The sequence below is a fragment of the Lutjanus erythropterus genome, chromosome 21 (assembly GCF_056507025.1).
Source record: "Lutjanus erythropterus isolate fLutEry1 chromosome 21, fLutEry1.hap2, whole genome shotgun sequence".
Taxonomy (NCBI): Eukaryota; Metazoa; Chordata; class Actinopteri; order Lutjaniformes; family Lutjanidae; genus Lutjanus; species Lutjanus erythropterus.
Window position 1 is genome coordinate 11,377,577 of NC_139337.1, and position 23,112 is coordinate 11,400,688.

A 23,112-nucleotide genomic window follows, 5' to 3' on the forward strand; every position below is an offset into this window, starting at 1 on the left:
AGACGTGTAGCTGATTGGAATGCAATGCACGTTTGCCATTTCTTCAGTGCCTGCATCATTTAGTCCACCGCTCTCCTCATCAAACACTGTTTTACGTGCAGTAATTCTACTGTCATGCATATTGTAAAGACAGCAGAACGTCCTAGAAGACAGTCTACCTCCGTGTTTATCCCTCCATCTGCAAACAGAGCTTTCAAAAAACTCACTCCAGAGTGAAAACCAGCTGGTCTCATGATCGCTCTGGCTGCCAAAGCAATACATATTCTGTCATTCATTTGTATTCTTGTGAATACTGTCATTTGACTTTGACTAAGATTTCTCTGGATTTGAACATTGTTGGAAACATGTAGGATAATGTAATAATACACAACTCAACAAAATATATAATATATGTCCAGTCATTTTAATAAGTCAGCTGGAAACATAAAAAATTCAGCTGCAGATGTAGAGTTTTAGTGTAAATTAGCTGATGAAATCTGCGAGCAACAGGCATTATGCGAGCCAATGAATTTGAGATCATCATCTGGAAATGAGAGGCCAGATTTTTGTTTGTTTCCAAAATTATTACAAATCTTGAGCGGCAAATGTGCCACCATTATCTTTGTTACCTGCATATGTGCAAGAATGGTCAATTTGACAGGCCTTACAAGAGTAACTAAGGGAGGCGGGGCTTAGCAAAGGGCCAGTTGGAATTTATTGGACAATAACCCATGGTACTGATGTTAAACTATCAGTTGCACAGCTGCACAGTGACTGATTGGATGACATTAGGCAGGTTATTTTTTATTTCACTGGGCAAAAGTTCTATAATAACATTTAAGTATAATGTAATTCAAGTGGTCTGAGAGGAAACTAGACTTTTGCTCCTTCTCTTGCCTCTGTTCCCACACTTTAGAAAGTCTCGGTCCCAAAGCAACCTGGGAATGAGACTTCAATCAATTATTTCTATTTTCCAGAATACCTTACCACATCTTTAAGACCCTCAGCTTATATTCACGCACTAAAATGAATCATTTTCGTCTGAAGTCATTTTGTGAGTTTCTTGTTTGTGGATGACACAGTATTCACTGCATATTTACGAAACACAAAGTCAAAATGTGTCACAAAGTCCCTGCTACGTGATAACTGGACTGTTCTGCTCCACAGCAGAATATTACAAGTATATAACTATAACTGCAAGCCACTAGTGAGTCAACACTCCCAGTTGCAGAGGTTAATAATCAAAAACTCATGTTCCAGCACAATTATTGGAACAAAATCTGTCCCAAAAGAAGCTGGAGACACTCCCAGTCCTCCTCTAACTGTGTCAAAATCTCACTCCATCTCTTGAACTTCAGTTCAGCTGTTATGTGCTCCACTGAAATAAAAAGTATAAGCTTTATGATCCTCCATCTCTCTGTTTCCTAATAACGCCAACTCAACAGCGTAAGGTCAAGCACAAGGTCATCATTGCTGTCCAGGTAAATCATGTCAACCTCCGCACCGACTACAGGCCCTCAGGACACACACACACAAAGACTCAGTAACACACACACATTCGCAGCTCCTCAGTACTCAGAGCAGATCCTGGAAGCTCTTCACTCCAGCGCTGCCTGAATGTTTTATGTTCACATTAATAAGGGAGCATATCAGCCAAGTGATCACACATTTGCACGGTCTTCACACACAGACAAACACACAAACACTCAACGAGCATACTGATGCTCCCACGCAGCTCGAGGCCTTGAAGCGGGAACACATCGGATCTGCCAAATCCTCACTCTGCTGACAGGTGAGGTAACTCCAGCTGAATTTCACACAGTGTGAATCAGCAGGCTGCTCTCAGCTGACCACCAGTCATACTGTACCAACAAACACACACTCTGCTGTACAAATAAGAATAAAATACATATATATAAAGAAAGAATTAACCACTGTTGGTATCTTTCTTTGCTGCCAATATGAGCAATTGCAATATCCAAATTCCACGAGCTACAATTCCTTGAAAAAGGTAAAGTGTGTCACATTATACCACTGTAAATGAAGCATCATGGTGCTACAGATACACTCTGACCTACAAATCAAAAGGTAGCACGCTTGAGTGGACACCAGCAGATGCATATGTGTAAAATCTCTCTGAGAAGATCGATTAAAGACGGCTTTCAAACATATTTTTGGTCTTCAAAAAGATTTCTTCTTCAGTGCAGCTTACAGAAAAGAGAATCTTCAAACTTCAAGGACAGCTAATGATATGCTCTCAGAAGACTACAATAAAGTGATGAGAAAAAACTGCTAGAAAATGCAAAAGAGCTGCTGATTACATCACAGATCAGTCTCACCAAGTAATTATGCCAAATGGTTAACTTGTGATGGTGCTGATGGCACTTTGACAATGTAATTTTCATCCATTTTTGGATTACTGACTTTCTTCCTCTATTCTTCATCTAGTGTATTAAACAATATTGTTCACACATTGAAATGCAGCTGTTAGCAACTTAACACAGCTCTGGAAAACATCTGTGCATGTGGCTTGTCAGAACCTCAGCATCTTATAATCATCAGAGATTGATGTGGAAGATTGTGAGTCTATTCATCCTGCTGATAGCTGAGGAGAATCCTCCGCTCAGAGATAGCGTGAGGCACCCCAGAGCTTCTTGCTTTTGTCTTCGCTGCTGTTATTACCATCGAATCCACTGTGGCAGCCGAGCTAAAGACATAACCTCATCTCTCCGCCCACTCCCAAACCAATCTACAACACAATCTCCATTGTTTCATCACGTTGACATGACTATCTCATTCCCTCGCCGCTGAAACACTATCCTGCAGTTAACTGAGGATGAAATGAAGCAAATGGGGAAAAGTACTCTCCCTGAGGGCTATTTCAGGCGAAAATATAAACTCTGTTTTTAAGAGTCCTTCAAACAAGCGCTGAAGTGAAGTTATCGGGATACTGATTTCAGCTCCTTGTAGACTCATTTGGGGAGCCAGGACTTGAAAGAGTTGCCAAAACCGTAACCAAGTGTAAGAGCAAGTTTGAGTGGGCTGTCTGCATTGTAAACGATGTCCTGAGGCGGTCAGTGAAAATCCATATGGACATTCCTCAGGATTTTTTTTTTTTTTTTCCCTCCCGGAGCCTTTGATCCTGCTGTGTCAGTCATGGACCCCCACGTTTCACTTTTAGTGGGCCCTGTCTCACCCTGTGGGACCTGAGGATTCACAAGAGGGGACGACCAAATGTTGAAATCAGTTCTGGGGATTTACTACTCTACAGCAAGGCATCGGTGAGAGGAAATATAGAAGCTACCGGCAAAACTTGTCCTTTTTTGTAATTCTAGGCAGGCTTGTTTTCACACAGGACAGATGATAAAACTAAGTACACTCAAAATTGTTACTATATATATATATAGTAAGTCTAGTTGAATGGAGTAGCTGCTCACAGCTGCAAACATTCTTTATGAAACTGAGGGGTGGTGACAAAAATCTACTCAAACACATTCCAGTTTTGGAATTCACATGTCACAGATTGATGTTTGCCAGTGCATTTTCTGTTTGCCTCCACAGATTACACAGGTTTAGTGCAAAATTTAAGTAACTACTTTTATAAGGATCCTTAAATTTGTTTTGAAACCAACTGCATATTAGTCTATTTGAATTATTCTCACTAAATGAGAGAAGAACTCTCCACAGCCTTACATTTGAGAGGCAAAATCATGTAAATTTCAGAGAAGGCACCTCTAATTGGACAAACTATTTGTATATTTAAAGGGTGAGTTACTTGAAGCGTTTCTTCTCTCCAGCAAGTGGATGAGTTTAAATGCAGGACTGTGCTGGTTTTCACTGCAGCCATCTAATCAGGAGCTGATTTACACCTGGGACAGCAGGTGAATGTGATTAACTTGGAGGAAGAATAGAAAAGCCAGGAGGTCTGTGCTGCTCGAGAGAGCCAACACTGAGAAGTGCTCAGAGGGGGAGATGCGTCTTGTTGAGTGAAGGAATACTGCACTGTTTTTCCACATAAAATATATGAAAAAGAAAGTCTCTATCACTTAGATAAGACTTGGATAAAATCTTTGCAGACAGCAAAGCACCTCATGAACTTCAGCAGCTCAAACAGTAGTTTTCTGGCCAACAGAGGACACATACATATCTTTGGATCTGCTGCACACAGCCTACAGCCAGTAAGATGTGATTTACAGCTATACTGGCTATAAGTAAACAAAGGCTGAAGCGGGATTATCCATCTTGTTGTACCTCGCACCGCGATTCATCATGGTAGTTTACATGTCAACCATTTTATTACTTTCCCCTGCCAGTGCTGGATTATGGTGTTGACCAGAGCCATAATACTGAGTGAGACAGTGCCATAAATCCAAATCTCCACAGAAGAAGGTAAACATAATGTCATCTGTGTTATTGGCTCAAGACATTAAAAGCCTTAAAAATAAATTAAAAATTCCCATATCCCAATCCTCTAAGTCCTGGCTGTCTGTCTAGTACACTGTAAAAAGTTTTATTTATTCTAGTTAATTAAAATTTTCTTGTATTTATTTACTTCAAAACCTATAACCATGAGTTCTAACTACAAGTCATTTGATTTGGGAATGATGAGTTGAATGAATGTACTGTTCAGAGTTCAATCAGCTCATTAAATTAAGTTTCTAAAGAAACAAAGAAACACTTCTTTTGTAATGTTCATCAGAGTGACTGTGGAGTTCAACTTAATATCTTCAGCCTATTTGCCTAGAAAAGGTGGCAACCCTTCATAACAACCATCATTAATAAATGGTAAATTGATTTAAATTGAGTTGTATCTTTAGTTTGTGTAATATAAAATTAATTAAAACACTTAATAATTAATTTGTCAACATCTATGAACATTCTTTGGGCAGCTATTATAAAGTTGCAACTAATGATTATAATATCTTATGAACGTAACTCATGTACATTACTTTACGTACATGATCTTAGAGAAGTACTGAAGTTATTTTAACCCAAAGAATAATCTTTTCATAAAGTTTAGTAGTTTTCGTGCCTGTATTTGAAAGTCGACTCGACCACTGCATATTTATTATTGCTAACTTGACCACGAAGCCCCTTACACGTTGAAATGGGATGCAAGAGGGCTATGCCAGTTTTTTTTTCCCGGGGTAGCAAAGTTATGACCCACTCTACTCTGATTGGCGAATACTCGTCAATTTGATGGGTGGGTCATGTCTTCACCACGGGAAAAAAATTACAAGAGGTACCAACAGTGTCATAGTTTGAAGTGTAGGGCCACTGACCAAGCATCTTCTCTTTTTATTATCTGGTTGAGTGTATTAAAGATGCAAAAGGCATGATTAATATGTAAAAACCTCCTCATCTCATCATCAAAAAGTAGAGCTGCAACAGAGACGAGCGTCCACTCATTGATGTTCATCCCATTTGCCTGAGTTAAAATTCTGATGTAAGTTATAGTAAGCATGAGAAATCTTCTTGATGCACATAAAAATGACACATCAAAACCAAGTGATGAAACCTCAAACTGGCTCCAAAAAAAAAAAAAAAAAACAGCGGCAAACATGCTCAGCCAAACACGCTTCAGTCCCACTGTAATGCGACAAATGTGTTTGCCACTTCTGTATCTGTGCTGCTGAATCTCTGGCCACAAATAGCCGGGCTGTCACATCTATATGGCATAAGTGGGTTAGCATCACTTAGCATACCCCGAGGAGTTCCCATTATAATCATGAACAATTAAATACGCACTGTTTCAATCTCACTCTGCAGATTCTGCACATTAGTCATGCAGCTGTGTGCAATCTCGTTATATTTCTCTGTGACTTTTCGCTCGGATAATTTAATATCAGAGTAAAATATGCCACTTTAGGGACGTAATGTATCCATTTACAAAAGTAACACAAGACAAAGGCATGTAAAAGCTGCTGATTGTGTGTCACCACACAGGAAAAAATGTCCTAACTCTTTAACTTGTGGGTGAATTAATTTGTCTTTTCTATCATATTGGAAACCGACATGCAAGGAAGCACTGCTCTCAGTGTTTTAATTCTAAAACCTCATTTCTTTACTCTTTTTGGGCCCAATGTCCATGCATTTTTAACTTTAATCAGGCAGCCTTGTATCCTTAGTAAAAGACCTTTTGCTAATAGCAGAGTAAACGCAGGTGTTACCAATGATCGAATCAGAGCCTTTCAATTGAGGTGACAAACACAAAAGCAGCAGCCTGACTCTGTTTGACCTGAATGGAAAGGAAGCTTAATTAGTATCATTGGTAACACCTGTGTTTACTCTACTATTTCATATGAATATCAATGCACACCTCACTATTCACTTCCTGTTCCAATGCCAGTGCAGGAAGTAGTGTGATACTATTCTTTGATTCTTTTTAGCAACTCTAACTGCGCAATTTCAATTTGGTAAAGACATTCAGAATCAGGATGAAGCCTGTTATCTTTGGTTATCCACTGAGTTATTCTAGTGCCACCACGAGGTTACATTTTTATGTTTTAGTAAACTGTTGGATGAACAGCCATGCAATTTGGTTGAGACATTTGTGTAGCTTTCATCTTTGACTTCACCCAGCCCGACCATCAGGTTAATTTTTCCAAAGATGAATTCAAACTTCATACCATTTCTAAACCTGCATTTGTTCAGGGCGATGCTCTATTTTGCTGGAACACCCTGATCACACTCTCACAGTTACACACATTCACACCTGGAAGCTGGCTGGTCCGACTGCAGTCTGATCTGACAGAATGAGCAGCTCCACTAGAGCCGGTCGGGGTTAAGGGCCGTGCTCAATGGCACTCCAGTGACGGTGATGAACCGATGAACTTGAAGTCACAAGGTCTTCTAATCTTTTGGCCACCACTGTGCTAATTAGTAAATATTAGCATTCTGAAAGGTTAAACCAACATGGTAAACAGTATATCTGCTAAACATCACTGTCGTGTGTTAGCATGCCAGTGTTAGCACTTTGCTGCAGAAATGTATGGAGATGTATCGTATTACAATAATGTCAAAGATACAACTCATCACAAAAATCTTACATGGGGCAGCTTTACATTTCAGAATTGAGTCATTAAACATTTCATCAAATTTATATCTATTGCTCAAAATCTTTCACAGCAGTTATCTACTTTTGTTATGAAACTTTTGGTATGTAACTGTACCTGTTACACTTAGCTTTAAAGGGCCAGTGCATAGGATTTAGTGGCATCTAGCAATGAGCTTGCAGATTTTCAAGTCTGAAGGAGGCTGTATCTATAACCAGTGTTTGTCCATTCTGGGCTACTGTAGAAACATGGCAGACTCTATGAAAGAAGCTCATTCTACAGTAACAAAAACACAATGTTTCTTATTTTTAAGTGATTATACACTAAAGAAAATATACTTTTAGATATTATATTCATATTCTGTCAATAAATCACTGTAAATCGTCATCACTGAACCTTTAAAGGATGGGACGAACATGACACGGACACAAACGTACCTGTGCGGCAGCACAGAACAATACTGCCAGATAAACCTAGTGTTCAGCATCACACTCCAGACTAGATGAAGAGATTAGTATTGATTTTAACACTTCCCTGAAGCTGTGAGCTGTAATGGATAACGCCCATTATCTGCCATTAAAGACTGAATCTTAAGAGAGACATTAGAAGTCATTTCATGAGGCTTATTATGACATCCTGTGTCTGTCAGTGAAACAAATTACAAACTGTGCACTCTGGTCTGGTATCAGTGGTTTACTATTGAAACTGTCATGTCCATGAATAACCTTATCATTATTATTATTATTACTATTATTATTTGTTGGTTACACAATGTACTTATTTTGGCCCTAGAAAAATACACATCTACTGGAAAAATTCGTGTGTGGGTTTGATTTAAAACATAAGGAATTGGCTGTATTGGAGTACACCTCCACAGTCTGTGTTTCCAAATGCTGTTAAAATGAAGCGTAAATCCAAATGTCTCAATATGCCTGAAATCCATGTCTATATGCTGTTTTCTCTTGTTAAAATATATATGTGTATGTGTGGATTATTTCTCATTAACTCAAACAGACAATGATAAATACCACAGTGCAGTAATCCACATCAGTGTGTTTCTCATATTCTTCCAGAGAACCAAAAATCAAACCACAGCTCTTCATGTAAGATGAACCACAAGCTTCCTCCACCATGTATTATTTCAAACTTTTTTTCCCTACACTGATTTCCCATGTGATTTCATCAAAACTGCCTCTTTTTGGATGTTATATAACATATGACAGTTGGTATATTGTGAGGCGGGATCAGATTTTCTCAGCAGAGTGCGGAGGATGGAGATTAGCTCTTTAGAAACGCCCCCACTTTGAATGACAGCGCATCCACCCACTCCACCTCCACCTGTGGGAAGCAACACAGAGAAGAAAAGACCCCAACCCCCTTATAGCCGAAGCCTTAAGCATCTGGAAAAAGCATCGTTGACATACATACAGTCATCTGTGTGGCTTCTGCAGGATCTTTACACTACAGAAAAACATCTCGGCGAGATCAGAAGAACATAAACGTCCCTGTGAAATCTCATTCGCTGCTGTTAACTCAGACACTTTGGCGAGATGACAGATGCTGCCTCCGGCACCTCATGAAAGATTTAGGAGAAAGTTTTTAAAGATGTGTCAGAGACAGGGATTGCACTTGTTGAAAACGAAAATCTCCCTCGCTCTTCTTCTCGTAGATGGAGCCAGCAGGTGCTCGGGGGAGAGACTTGCCTCTAAGCGGGGAGAGAGTGGACCGAGGAGAGTGTGAAATAAACATGCAGAATCTAAACATTGCTCCATCTCAGATCATGGTCGTCCATCAAAAACAGAACGCTGAGCGCGGGGAAATTCACGTTCTGAATGTAAACGCACCTCGTACAGTCGTCTGTAAGCAGGATCAAAGTTTTTATACCTCCACTCTGTATGAATGAGCTACACAGCGTCCAAGTCCAACAAACTTTTATTTAAGGCTGCCAAAAGCTGCTACAAAGATATCTGATTTATTATTGTCAGTGGGCTGAAAAACTGCTCAGTTAGTTGAACTTAACTGACATTTTGGAGCTGCTACTTTTGGACTGAAGTACCCCTGATCCAAGACTGTATATTACGTAACACCGCTTCTGCATTTCACTCACAAATCTGCTGAATGTTGAATAAACAAACTCGTTGCATGGTGGGAAAACTTCTTTCTAACTTATAATTGGGGGAAAAAATGATATCACACAACAGTGAGGCAGCTGTACATTGACTCAAGTACTGTGTTTAGGGGCACTTTTGAGGTACTTGAGTATTTCCATTTTGGGTATTTCATGTTTCTTTATAGAACTAATCATAATGTTTGTTTACAATAAACAGCCCTGCATTCTGTACAATACAATGTAGGGCTGCAACTAATGATTATTTTCATGGTCGATTAATCCGTCAATTATTTTCTTGATAGTTGTTCATTTTAAAATGTCAGAAAATCGTAAAAAAATGACAGTTTCCCAAAGACCAAGGTGACGTCCTCAAATGTCTTGTGTTACTCACAACCCAAAGATATTCAGTTTAGTGTCATAGAGGAGTAAAGAAGCCAAAATGATGATGTCCATAGTGAAACATCCCAATGGACAATATTATTGTTGATATATTTTTTCAATATTTATTTATTTGTACTTTTTCTTTGCATGTGTGTTGGATATTAATTAGAAATTGGGTAGTACTTTGCTAATTTTCCTTCAATAAATCAGGCACAAAGTGCTATTATAATAAAACCATCCTTCATTTTTTCACTCTATGGCATTAAAACACGTATTCATCAGTTGTAAGACACTTTTAAATCAAGATGTTCGGATGGTAGAGGGCTCAGTGGCTGATGACTGTCAGGCAGGTGGACGATGGTATTGTTCATCCACCCAACTCTACTCCCAGAAGTCCCTGCGTCTAGCCAAGAAATATTCAAGCACATAAGCCGCATAACACCTAAAGATGTTATTTATGAACTTTGGTCATGTCTGATTTTACACAGTTTGCAGCGGCTTTTGTGTAAGAGGCCTTTCTCAGATAAATCCTGCTATTTCCCAGCTCATATGTAAAAAACATTTCCCACCATACAGTAAGTTTGTATGTTTAATATTCTTCCTGTAACAGATTTTATGAGTGGATGTGCAACTGTAATGTCAGGGTTTTGAGAGATCTCCATGTACGTATATGGTTCTGGATCAGGGCTGTCTGGAAACAAACATTTAGTTTATATTCCAAGGCCTTTTCAAGCCCCCATGTTTTCCTCTTCTGACAGCGGAAACGTAATATCTGGACCATAGAACACAATAAACTTCTGCTATAATAATAACAGTGACAGTAAACCTATACTGTGTGGATGGATATCTCGAGGGAATCTAATTTGTTGTGCCATTTGAAAGAGTTCAGTTTTAGGGCATCCCATAGACACATACGGTCTGTCAGATAAGAGGTGATGAATGCTACATTATTTGATGAAGAAATAGGTGTGTTTTCTTTTATATAAATCAATCAGGCCAGTATCAGCCTTGGAAACAATCCATCAGTGTAACCCTATTCTGTGTGATTTAGTCACAGTGAGATGTAGGTCTGTAGTTCCAGGTAGCAAAGCGCTAGGTATTGAAGCTGGGGGAAAAAAAAAAAGCTGTCAGAAAGTAGGACAGCGAGGGGAGGAGGGCTGGTTTGTAGACCTGCACTTCAGTCTTTGCAGTCTTTGATCCTGACCACGGTGGCTTAGCTTCACATGCTCTCCGGCTGGCCCAGACTCAGCAGTGGCCTATAAATACCTGGCATGTCTGCACGGCCAGGTAACCTCAATACCACCAACGCCCTGTGATGCAAAGCCTTCACACTAAAGGTTCCTGCGAGCAGAATCACTCTTAACCTCACACTGTTCTCTGAATACTGTCAATCAATAATGCTGCAGGACACCAGGGTAAACTCTTTGCATTGCCTTACACACTGTTATACACTGCAAAATATTTTCACAACACTTAAGAACTTATAAATGTGAGTTCTTCTACCATGGAGTCTTTTGAAATAATCAGTTTAAAGAATGTTCAGTCAACTCATTAAATTAAGTTCCTAGAGAAACATGATCGACATATTAGCAGACTTCCCAGCATGCAGTGCAAACTCTCCTGAGATCCTTCTTTTTAATAGTTTGAATAAAACATATATGATGAAAAAATGCTGGTTAATACACTTTCAGATAAGTTTTGGTTGCTTGTTCGCACAATAATGAAAACACTGTTAAGAGTTTGTTGGTTCAACCTAATATTATAAGCTTATTGATGTGTTTTCTCAAGGACAACTGAATTAATATCAAGTTTATTTGATCTGAAAAGTTGATTTGTTTTGAATCATTACAAAATTACCTGAACTTGTCTGTTCAAATCCAGTCAACTTAAAATTTTAAGGCAACCCACTAACTTTTCAAGTTATTTTACAGTGTAAAAATACAGAATCCATTATAAATGTGTCTTTTTAACCATTGAGAATTATAATGCAGTCAAAAAGGCTCAAAAATCCACTCAAGTTTTTAAAATGAGAAACATTTTCCATGTGAGTCTTTTCACTGTAGGACTACCTGCAGTGTTTATGTATTACACACTCAGTGGGAGGCTCTCTTTGAACTGGTATGGAGCAGGGATGTACAACACACTCTTTCACACACACGTGCCAAAAAGAGTGGTAAGCACATAAATTTCCCCCATACAGTTTTCCATGGAGCAACATTTTTTCCTCTCTATTTCTTTCTCTAACACACACATTTCCACTTCCAGAGGCCAGGGCCCGGTCACAGGACGAGTGGGTCCTTGATACAGCCTCTGACAGGACAAGCTCAGGAAATTAGGGGAAGTCCAATTGTCTTCACACACACACACACTTGCACACACACACACATACAAAATGTAGGTCTTGACAGGATTGTTGTCCCCATGAGGTTTTGGTGAGAAATACAACGCACCAGGGGGGAGTAGTTTTGATTTTGGCAGCATGAGGAGGAGGGGAGCACATCTGCCAGTGTGTGGTAACTACAAACACCCACACACACACAAATAGCGATTACACTGATGCTAACGCACCATTACACCTGAAGGTAAAATTTGAATATATCCACACACTCATACTGAGAGGAACGACTCCAGAGGGGCCCTGTGGTGACCGTTTCCTCTTCCTGTTTCCTGCTGCTTACTGAGACTTGAGATGAGTCAGTCCTCAGGGGAGTCACTGCTCACTCACATACACACACATGCAAACACACATGGCAGCACTAGCATGTATGTACTCCCTCATTCACATTTAAAAAGTCCATGTGGTATTTTAAATGTCAGAATACCAGTCACAATCGCTATACCTTTGTATGACTACTATAAATAGATGCTCACAATGAAGCATCTACACAAATTAATTCATTTGTCAGTCGTGGTTCATAACATTTTTTTAATATGACATAAGATTAAAACATCAATGTGTTCACAAGTGGGCTACAGTAGGATAGGAGGCTACATTGTACAATACAACTATAAAGTGTTTGCCTTTCTGACCTCTGCCTTAAAAAGATAAATAACTAAAATTAGGTTTGATCTAATTTGGTCAACTGCAACAAGCCTTTAGAGTTTGCCAAATTAAAATGTACCCCCCACATACACACATGAAGAGAGTGAAAGAGAAGTACACACAATCCCATGCTATCAACAAGCCAAACAAATAATGATGATGTAATTCTGCATGTGGTTTCTCTTATAATGTAAGTACAGATTTGAAAGATGCACATCTTCTCTCAGCAGAATGAATAAAAACTGTATCATGTCAAAGTTGTGCATAACTAAGCAATGCAATTTATGAATGTATTTTTAATATAATGCCATTTTTAATGTATTTAAAATGTAAAATGAAAAAAGTAAAATGTATTGGGTGGATATCTGCCCAATCTGGCAACACTGCTTGTTCAGTTTTTTCCTTATAAAAGAATAACAAGGAAAGTTTACTTTTTGATGACTGACAAGTTAAAAAAAGAAAACTCAGACAGAACCTCAACAACAACCCGTTCTGCATTATTTATATTAACAAGCTGACCACTGGGGATCATAAAACTCAGACTCAAACAAACAAAGCAACTATAGAAATGGAATAAAACCTAAAAGCTGAACTAAAGTTACTAAGATTTGACTCATGGTGAACACTGTAAAATATGATGCAAGGGCCTGTCAAATCCACAAACACATTCATAACAACTTACTCTGTCTGCATATGTCACTAGGAATTAGCTGTTACATTCATAACCAAACCCACATGGTCCCCATGACAAGCCTAGCCTACTTTCTGCCTTGAGTGTGTATTTACGTTCGCACACAGCACAGGCAGGCCTTTGGTTTCCAGATGAAACATCCTTACAACTGTGGCGACCTAGGTGGTGGCTGCCACAGCTAAGGCATCCAGCGCGCTCACATGGGATCAAACAGATGTCCGCAATCATCAAAGAAGTCTCCCTCCGACACCCCGAAACAATCAAAGAGACAATCCATCGCCGCAGCTGGCGAGCAGGGAGGCACAGAGCGCCCTGGCCGAGCAATCTTCACTGAGCAGGGGTTGAGTGTGTGTGTGTTTTTTCACATACATGTGCGTGCGTTCACGCTCGAGGAAAGCCAGTTGATATGAAACGTGTGATTCCAGTGGAGGCTGCTGTCATGCAGTCAGTCACTGGGAGTCCATGAATTATCCACAGCAGCTTTCAGCACACAGCAGCCTTGAAGCAGGTTCCATCGAATTGTTTGGGAGGAAATTCTGACTCCAAATGCATTGTAAGTGAGAGCAAGTGAAGCATGGCGGCTTTTTCATACCCAGCATGAACATTTTGACTCCAGGCGAAGGGGCAGTGTGATTTTAGAGCAAATATTTCTACAGTCACCAGACAAAGGAAACTCCTCTACAGTGCTTACTGCAACTTAGGTGATCATTTAGGTTATGTTCAGTCACAGAATAAACCTTTGACGCCCCTTTACCTCTTTAACCTCAGTTTCCTCTCACAGTCCAAAAATATGTCTCAGGGTGGATTGCAGACTCTCAAAACACCCAGAGGTAGGCCTGAGTGATAAAACAATAGTGATATTTATCGGCAGTAGACACTTTGTCGGTAGAAAAAAGGAAAATTGTTCAATAAAATGCTCAGTAGTTTTACCGTAATGCATAAATGCAAACTGCCATGAAAGCACATAACAACTATGCCCTGCCTCATACACAGCCAATCATATCCCTTAATAATAAAGCATGATACGAGTGACACACAAACAGCCAATCATGTCACAGGTGTGTTGTTCAGATGCACCAATGTGGAGTGAAAAAATGGTTGCAGATGGTTAAGAAACTGTTACTTAGAAAGGACACATGAAATGGAAACCTGAGTGTTATTTTCTTCCGCATATTTATGGGTTTCCTGTAAAAAAACAAAACAAAAAAAGAACAAAACAAAACCCCAACAATGTAACGCTCAATCAAACTGTTGCTAGCTAGGTAACTACTGAATCTTAGCCTTAGCTCGTGTCATATTATTTTTATTTCTTTGTTATATATTATTAATAGGTGCAAAATGCATTTTTCAGTTCATCTTGACTTACCTCTCTGCCTTGACAAATACTGTAGTTAAATTCACCTTTTCTTCTCCTAGTCTTTATTAAAAGTAGACCATTAAACATTAACAATGATTATCTATATTGACTGAAATAAAACATTTTATTGTGATAAAAAAATTCAGCTATATCACCTACCCATAAAAGTGTGAATGTGAGAGTTGTTCGCCCCACAAAAACTAAACTTCTCACTCAAGCTACATATGTTTGCAGATGACAGCTATGTATTACAGACTGCTTACTACACATATCTTCACCATGGTAGACAAGCAGAACTGATTACATTACCAACATTTCCTTTCACCTTTGGTACGACAGCATGCACCGCACAGCTGGAATGCATCAGTGCCCACACCTGCATTTGGCAAGTCAAAATGTCTACCAGAGAGAGGTCTGTGGTACAGCCAGTAAAATCAAACTGACTGTTTTTGCATCTGTTCAGCCAGACCTGTTGTGTTTTGAGATTTTGAAGGCCACACTTGCGCCCAAACTTACGTAATCTCAGTGCCTGCTGTGTGTTTGACTGTTTGTTGTGTTCTCCCAGCTCAGAATACCAGCTGAAGCAGCATTTTTAGATCATGATTCGAAAGAGAGGCTCTGCACTACAAGCCAGGCTAATCAATGTGTTCTAGGAGGGCTCACAGCTCCTTACGGCTGACAGTTTAATTGCAGGTTTAATAGACTGACACCTACGAAGCTGTAAAGAAAGACCTCCTACAGCACACCAGAAAGACTTGTGTGCTAATCCCCTTGAGAATTGCGCTGGTCTGTGAGGCACCTCCATCATATTCACAGGAGGGGGACACTGACAGACCAATATGTGATTTTTAATGACAGACCAAAATCCCCCCAATATATCGACCACCCACTACACTGATCTAGTCCTAATGACAGCTCTTAAAACCTGCCTCCAAAGCAGTCGTGGACCACTGTTGCTGCAGCCTAGCCCTGCAGTAGAAAGATACACCCCAAGTATCCATTAGCACGTAGCAGACATATGATATCTGACCGCACAGATCTGCTGCTGAGAGCGCAGCTGAAGGACAAAGGAAAGAGACGTCTCGGCAGCGATGATGAGGGGGGCTGGTCAGGAGATGCATCAGCCTTTAGTGGGTTTCCACGGTTAAATTTATCACAGTCAACTGAGGAGGAAGACACTAATCAATAACCCCTCTCTGTCCGTCTGTCTCCGTCTTCCTTTCCACATCTCTGCTTTCCCCTTCCCCCCGTCTGTCATTTTGCACCCGCAAGGAAAAAAACAAAAAATATTCAGCATATTCATCCACCTAAAAATGCAAGAGAGAGCCACCGGTTGGGGGATAGGAATACAGACGAGTTGACATTGTCTTTTGTTTGCAGAGGTCTGTTTTAATAGGCCTAATAAGAATGACGTGGTGAACTTTATTTATTTCTGCTTTATTTTATTAACATATTTTTTTCCAACAAGGAACAAGACAGGCTTCCCATGGGACTGAATGATGTGAGGAACATTCACACCTCTCTGTGTCTGATTAATCAAACAGCCACACAGTATCTAAAGTAAACACGAGGTGATTTTATCGTAAATCAATGAGGAGAATGCAGCTATTCCCCGATTTTTTTTACAATATGGCGAAACACATGCAGGTGTGGAATCTCTTGGCCCATTTAAAGGAAGCTGTGGTGCAGCAGCATTTGCATATTCTACAGAATGGGACGTATCAGATGATCTGAGGTTACTTTACCATCAGCCCACATGAAGGCCACAGTGGTCATCAATCATCCACCATTAGTTTCCACGTGGAAGTCAGTATTTAACATTCAAAAATTAAATATGGCCAACAATACAATTACAAAAAGTGGTACCGATACCGATGAGTGCTTCATTTGATAGCTACCCATCATTTGAATAGAAGCAGTACTGAAATAATAATTTTGCGTTTTATGCATTTGTTTTTATCAGAGTCCACAGGTGTGTCGTATACACATGCTTTCAAACGTTTTGGTGGCATTTCAGCACATTGAACTGCCAGCTCAGTCGAATACACCGCGCATGACTTCACCACACCACAAACTCTATGGATTTTAGGGTCACAAACAAAAAGGACTGAATGCTGGTATTGTTTTGACTGGAGATGTTTCGATACTACTTGGTCCTGGTTTATTTTGGCCACTACCAAAAGTAAAGGCATTGACTGTCAACGCTAGTGGTCAGTTAGCTTAGCACAGCATAAAGACTGGAAACTGGAAGCTATGCCGGCTCTGTCCAAGGTAATATACTCCAACTACCAATGCCTCTAAAGCTCACTAATTAACAAATCATATCTTATTTGTCTGATTTGTGAAAAAATGTCAACTTGTTGTTTTACAGGGAGTTACGCACGAGCGTTTCCTGGACAAGCGCAATGACTTCTTAAAGTCAATGTGAGGTTGCCAAGCAACTAGTGGAAACTGCAAGAAGTTACATTAAGCATCTGAGGTGTTGGTGGGCAGATTTTGTTATGTCTGGACTCACTGATTTCCCCTTTTTTCCAATTTTATGCCAAGCTAAGCTAACAGAATCCTCACGACACCATACAGATATAATGAAATGAGCATGCAGTCAGTTTTAAAATCTGAAGACAGATGATGATATAATGAATGAATGCACCTATTGCTGTTTTACTTGTATGCTTAAAAATAGTAAAAAGCAATAGAAAGAAACCAAAACAAAACAAAATGCATGAATTTAATTGAAATGAACCTGAATTTGTTCTATTGTATTAGAGCCTTTATTAGGTACTATAGCCCAGTCGTTCCCACTGTCTGAGTAGAGAATATGTGACATGATGAATGACACTCGACTGTCACTTCAACAAATATAGCTGTTCTGTGGTCAGTGAGAGCATCTTAATGAAAAGCCAGCAGCACAGACGATGCTGCTGGTTTCTGTATGCAATTAATATATGCAGCATTATCTAGGTTAATAGGTCAGTCCATTACACTAATTTTTTCCATGTCCTGAGCAACTGTCCATCATGTGACAGTGAGTGTGGAAAGCTCCTGTCAGCACTTTGATTCTATTTTGAAACAAGCTGATACAAGAAGACTCGAATTAGCAGTAAAATAGAAGTGAGACAATTAGTCATGATGATGGCAGCATGTATTTTCAATAATGTCACAACCTGGGATCTATCAGCTGTGCTATACTTCACTATAGATGGACGTTGTGTAGGGGACAATAAAACTTAGCTTATGGTGAAATCCACAGTTTTAGGTTTGATCCTCTTCATTAAAAAGTCACCAAATGCTATCACAGATTAAAAAACAGATGTGAAAAAGTGAGAGGATATTCTATCTCTTAATATCTGCTCTAAATACTTCAGCTCTGGTGCTTTCTAATCCTCCCTCTCTGCCAGGTGTGTATCAGTGTGTGTGCATGCTCTGCACAGCCAAGTTTCTCTTCTCCCTGCAGACCCCACAACCCTCCATGTGTCTACAAGACAGATGTGCAAACCAGATGTTCCTGCTGCACTGAGGGGAGAGGGCTACAGACAGACCTGCTGTATTTGTCTGTTTTCTTAGTATCGCAGTGTTGCGCGACCACGGTTTGAATCGCCAACAAGTCAAAAGCTGTTTGTTGGAAATATCACCGTTATCACATATTCAGACATGACTCTCATCAGGCGCTCTTCCTTTGCTGCAGGATTTCTTCACGGCTTTTAAAATAAAGGAGAGACAAAGAATTGTGCACTGTCAAAATTAAACTTGAGAAATCTCAGACTTTCATGGCAACTTCAATGGATTTTTGAGTTTTGAACTCAACTGAAACGCTTAAGTTATGAAAAAGCTTTGTTTTGTTGAGGCAATTTACATTTCTTTGCTAGATAAAATTGAATCTTTGAGTTTTAAAAACCCCAAATAATTAGTTTTTCCAAAGCTGTTGAGTGCACAGGAAAAAAAAATACAGTGAACAACTAAGTGAAACTGAATTTAATTTTTGACATTTAAATTTATGCTAAGAAGAAAAGTAAATCATCAACAGCCTTTAGCCTTTCACACTGGCACCTTTTAGCCCTGGGTTTAGTCTATTTCCAGAAATTAACCCAACAAACTCAGGGGTAGCTCTGCTTCAGACCAGGGCCAGAGAGGCCTCGGCTAAAGTCAGTGATAACCCCCATTGGAATGTGCCGGTGTGAAAGCTTCCTTAGCCCCTGGCTAACAGCCCCCGTAGCCTGGGGCTATGATGAAAAGCAGTGTGAAAAGCTCATTAGTTCATTTCAGTTTTTTAAAAATCTAGTGAGGGCAGCTGCCTTGAAATTCTGAGTTTTCTCAACTTTTTTACAGTGTGGTCGTCTCATGTGAGTTCAGCTCAAAACAGGCAGAAAAATACCTGAAGGTTACAAAGCACAACTGAATGAGAGAGATCCAGCACGTTTTCTCTCACAGACTCTATCAGTACCTCTACACAAACTTTAAAATAAACAGACACAGGTTCATGTTTTATTCAGTAGCGGTCCGGCAGCTATTTTTAAAACAAACTGAGAAAAAAAACGTTGGAACTGCAGGTGAGTGGCAGCTTCGCCCGTTCCCTTCCTCTCCTCACTCCATTAGCCTCAGCACAGCCAGCCAAGCGGGGATTAAGGGGCCGGCACGCTGTCTAATTTCAGAGATGTTAAATTCACTCTGGGCAATGTGGGATTCGCTCAAGAGAGTCATCAAAGGGTTGTGCTTGAGCAAACTGAAATCACTGAGGGGAATGAGGATGAAATCGGACATGGTAAAAACTGAGAAGGAGTCTGTGCTTGAAAAGAGTTTATCATCTCATCTCAGGGAGAAACCGAATCCCAGCTGGACAGATTCTTCATACACTTATTAAGTATTGATATTAAGCCATTGAGTTATGACAAGCGAAATTAGAGAAAAGAGTTCTTGAGTGAAATAATCCCAAAATTTCTTTCAGAACTCTAACTGCATACAAACTGAAGAAGATGTCAAATATTAAGCCAATACTTCAACGTGTAAAAAAACTTTGCTTTCCATGCTGAGAGTTAGAAAAATACCACTCATCTGTCAGTTAAATATGAAGCTACAACACGGAGATGCAGTCAATTATATTCATATAATGTCTATCTATCTTAAAGGACCAGTGTGTAGGATTTAGGAGCATCTAGCTGTGAGCCTGGAGATCAGAAACAGAGCAAACATAGGTGTAGGAGAACCAGCAGTGACTGTGAAACTGACAAAAAACACAAAAAGCTGTATCTAGAATTCTGCCCTACTGTATAAACATGCTGGAGCAACATGGCGACTTCCGTGGAAGACAACCCTCTATAGGTATAGAAACCTCATTTTGAGGTAGCATAAGGTGAAATTCTGAAAATAAACCTGGGGACATTTCTAGTTTGCTGATTACATTTGTGACATATTCAGCCAATAAATCTCATCCTGCACCTTTAAACAATGAACATGTCTGTCCTGCCCCTTAGCTGGTAATATTGCGATGCTTTGCCCTCCTTTAGCGCACTGTAGACAGCAGACAGTGACAGGCTGCGCTGCGTTTGACCCACGCGTTCACAGTTTGATTGACACCAAACACTGGCCTGTGATGACGGCCTCCCCTGCTTTCTTCACAGCCACTGAATAAAAGCCAGATTTGAGAAAAGCGTCTGTCCTCCAGTGGTTTGACTTTTTTGATAAATTGCGACAAAAACCGCCCAGTCAACATAAAGTCACGCAGAAAACCCACGTAAAACCACAAAATGCTGTTTTTAAAGATAGCTAAGCGGAAGTTAAGCGGCTTCCTGTCGTAGCTTCATATTTAGTGCACAGACATGAGAATTGTATCAACCACCTTCTCAGTTTAAAGGTGACTAGACATATTTCTCTAAATGTTTAACCTGAACTCATCAGAACAATTTATGTTGCTGTTATTTCAGTTTTTAATGGTTCGTTAGACTAATCACATACAGTCTGTTACATGGGCTTTTCTAGTAGCTGCTTCAGCCTAAAAAAGTGTTTATTTAAAATTCATACAGGGGCTGACATTTGAATAGGAAAGCACATGAATGCAAAATCACAAGCACGAGCAAATCTGCAAAGCCCATAACAGTAATATTTCAGAGCAGGCATAAAGATTTGTATTTGCATATCCTAATTCACTGAGCCATTGTTGGTTCTTCTGTAGATTTTCTGTGAAAATATTTCCCTGTGAGGGTGAAGAAAGGAACTTGCCAGCGGTCCAAATGTGTTTTAATTATAGTCAGCTTAATGAGTACATGACTTAATTTTCTCAGCTACTTAAATTGTGCTCAGCATGACAGCAAAAATGAGCGTTCAAGTAGGGATAAAAAGGTGCTGTTGACCAAAATCTAGAGCCTTCCTCATTTGTTGTTGTCTATTCTTAGATATTTTTCATAACATCTGTGATGCATTGCACTGTTAGTGGCTCTTTTTCAGACATATTACATCAACAGTTCATCTGAGAGACCGTATTAGCACATATTTTGCATTAAGTGCATATTTTCCAGTGGATATTGGCCAATTAGTCATCTTAGATTTTTAGTTATGAGAACACAAACAACTAAATTATCAAGAGTCAACCTACTGGGAACATGCAGATAATTTTGCCAATTATGTTCTAATCAATGAACAGATGAGTTGAAACAAAGGTTTGAAAGGCATGTTGACACTAAGGATTCATTTTTAAACCCAATTAAATCATAGTCTAAAAGGACAGTTCACTGCAAACATCAAAATCTGTGGTGCTATTTATCACCAAGAAATACAAAAAAAAAAGAAAATTTTACAGAAATCATGACCCAGTTTCTCAAGATTGTCCTCAGCACTTGTTGTGAGCAGTTTCATGTAGGAACTACTTTCTTTCTGCAGCAGAATCTACCGGAACTACAGAAAGAAAGCAGTTCCTATGTGAAACTGCTCACAACAGTCTTTGGATTAGCTTCAGTAACCGGGTCTTGATTTTTAGAGACACTGGTTCTGAATTTTTCAAAAAACATTTTTGGTGCTTTGAGCAGCACAAGCCGAGTGCCATTTAGTCTCATCATATTGGAGAGAAATCAGACATCTCTATGGCCAATATCTCCAAAACTCTGCAACTCACATCAAAACTATCTAGATGGATAAAAAGCACTACAGGGTCAAGGGAAAATGTGTATTTATGATTTTGGGGTGAACTGTCTCTTTAACTTTGCACCAAACTTTTAAAGTAGCTTATAATGAAGAAACATTAAACCTCTCTTTAAACCTGAGTTTAGTGTTTACACTCAACAGTTTACAGTTTCTCAATCAATGTAGGCTAATATTTTGTTAACTTTCTAGATCTGGCAAACAATTTAATGTTTTATCGACTTTTCAGCAAACTACCAAACAATGTAACTTTTTGTTAGGTAGCAAACAAACATTTTCTTACCTTTTTAGGAAGCTATTAAACAATTTAATGTTTTGTTAACCTTTTATCTCTCTGGCAAACTATGCAATGTTTTGTTACCTTTTTAGTTACCTTCTAGTAAACTGTGAACAATCAATTAACTTTTTAGCTAGCCAGCAAAAAATGAGGTTTTGTTGAGAAATACAGAGCAGCCAAACGCCCAAGGAGAAATGGTTTATACTGTTATTTATTCATGTATTTATTTCAATTTGGTTCGGCCAGCATCTCCATACTGATTAAACTATTTATTTTTGGCTAACATTGATAAACTCTGATTTACTAAACACAGATTAGTTTTTAATTGCACAAAAGAGCTCCTCTTAATTTTAAATCTGGATTTTCTCATTTTGAACCCAGTTTCACCAGACTCTGATTAGAACTGGATTAAATTCATCATTGTTGGTGCGAGTCAGTCTAAGTGTCACAGGCCTTCATTTCACAAGCTGTCAACTTTCATAAACTTTGTTCTGGTAGTGTTGCTACCTGATGTGTGTTTTCTGTGAAGAGGGAAGTTTAGAGGTATTTTCCATTCATCATAAAAGTTAATTATTGTTGTCATATTGTAGAAGTGGTTTTTCTCTCTCAAAACAGCCACATGAAAAATTCTAATTAATGCACACCAAAACAGAAACCAAAATAAATGTTCTGTTCCTTTTTATTATAAATCAGCTATGTCTAGGTCTGTGTTTCACTTCTGATATGATACTCATCATTTGCTGTATTGTTGAGTTGATTAAATGCGTATTGTGTGCAACAATATCATGGGTTTTTAGTTTTGAAATGAGGATTTTTTTGCTTCCCACAATGTTCTTAATGCCACTTCTTCACTTTTATGATGATTAAAAAGAAGACAACCCGTCAATCGCTGTCTTTGTGTCTTCCTATGCTTCTCCTGCTGACACACATACACACATTTTAAGCTTGGATGCACGACCCTGTCATCTCATAAACGCCTGACATCATGTGCACCGGGGTCCAGCAGCAGCAGCACCGTCTCTCTGCTCAAGGCTGCGATTTCTAATTAAACCTCCTGGGGACTTCACGAGGGCTGTCAAAGAGCCACAGAC

The 23,112-nt window shown here is 39.3% G+C and overlaps 1 protein-coding gene across 2 annotated transcripts in view; it reads right to left on the minus strand.

The window, feature by feature from the left end:
- Window positions 1-23,112, minus strand: part of vav3a (vav guanine nucleotide exchange factor 3a) — a 119,412-nt gene that overhangs the window by 75,954 nt on the left and 20,346 nt on the right. The window lies entirely within an intron of this gene.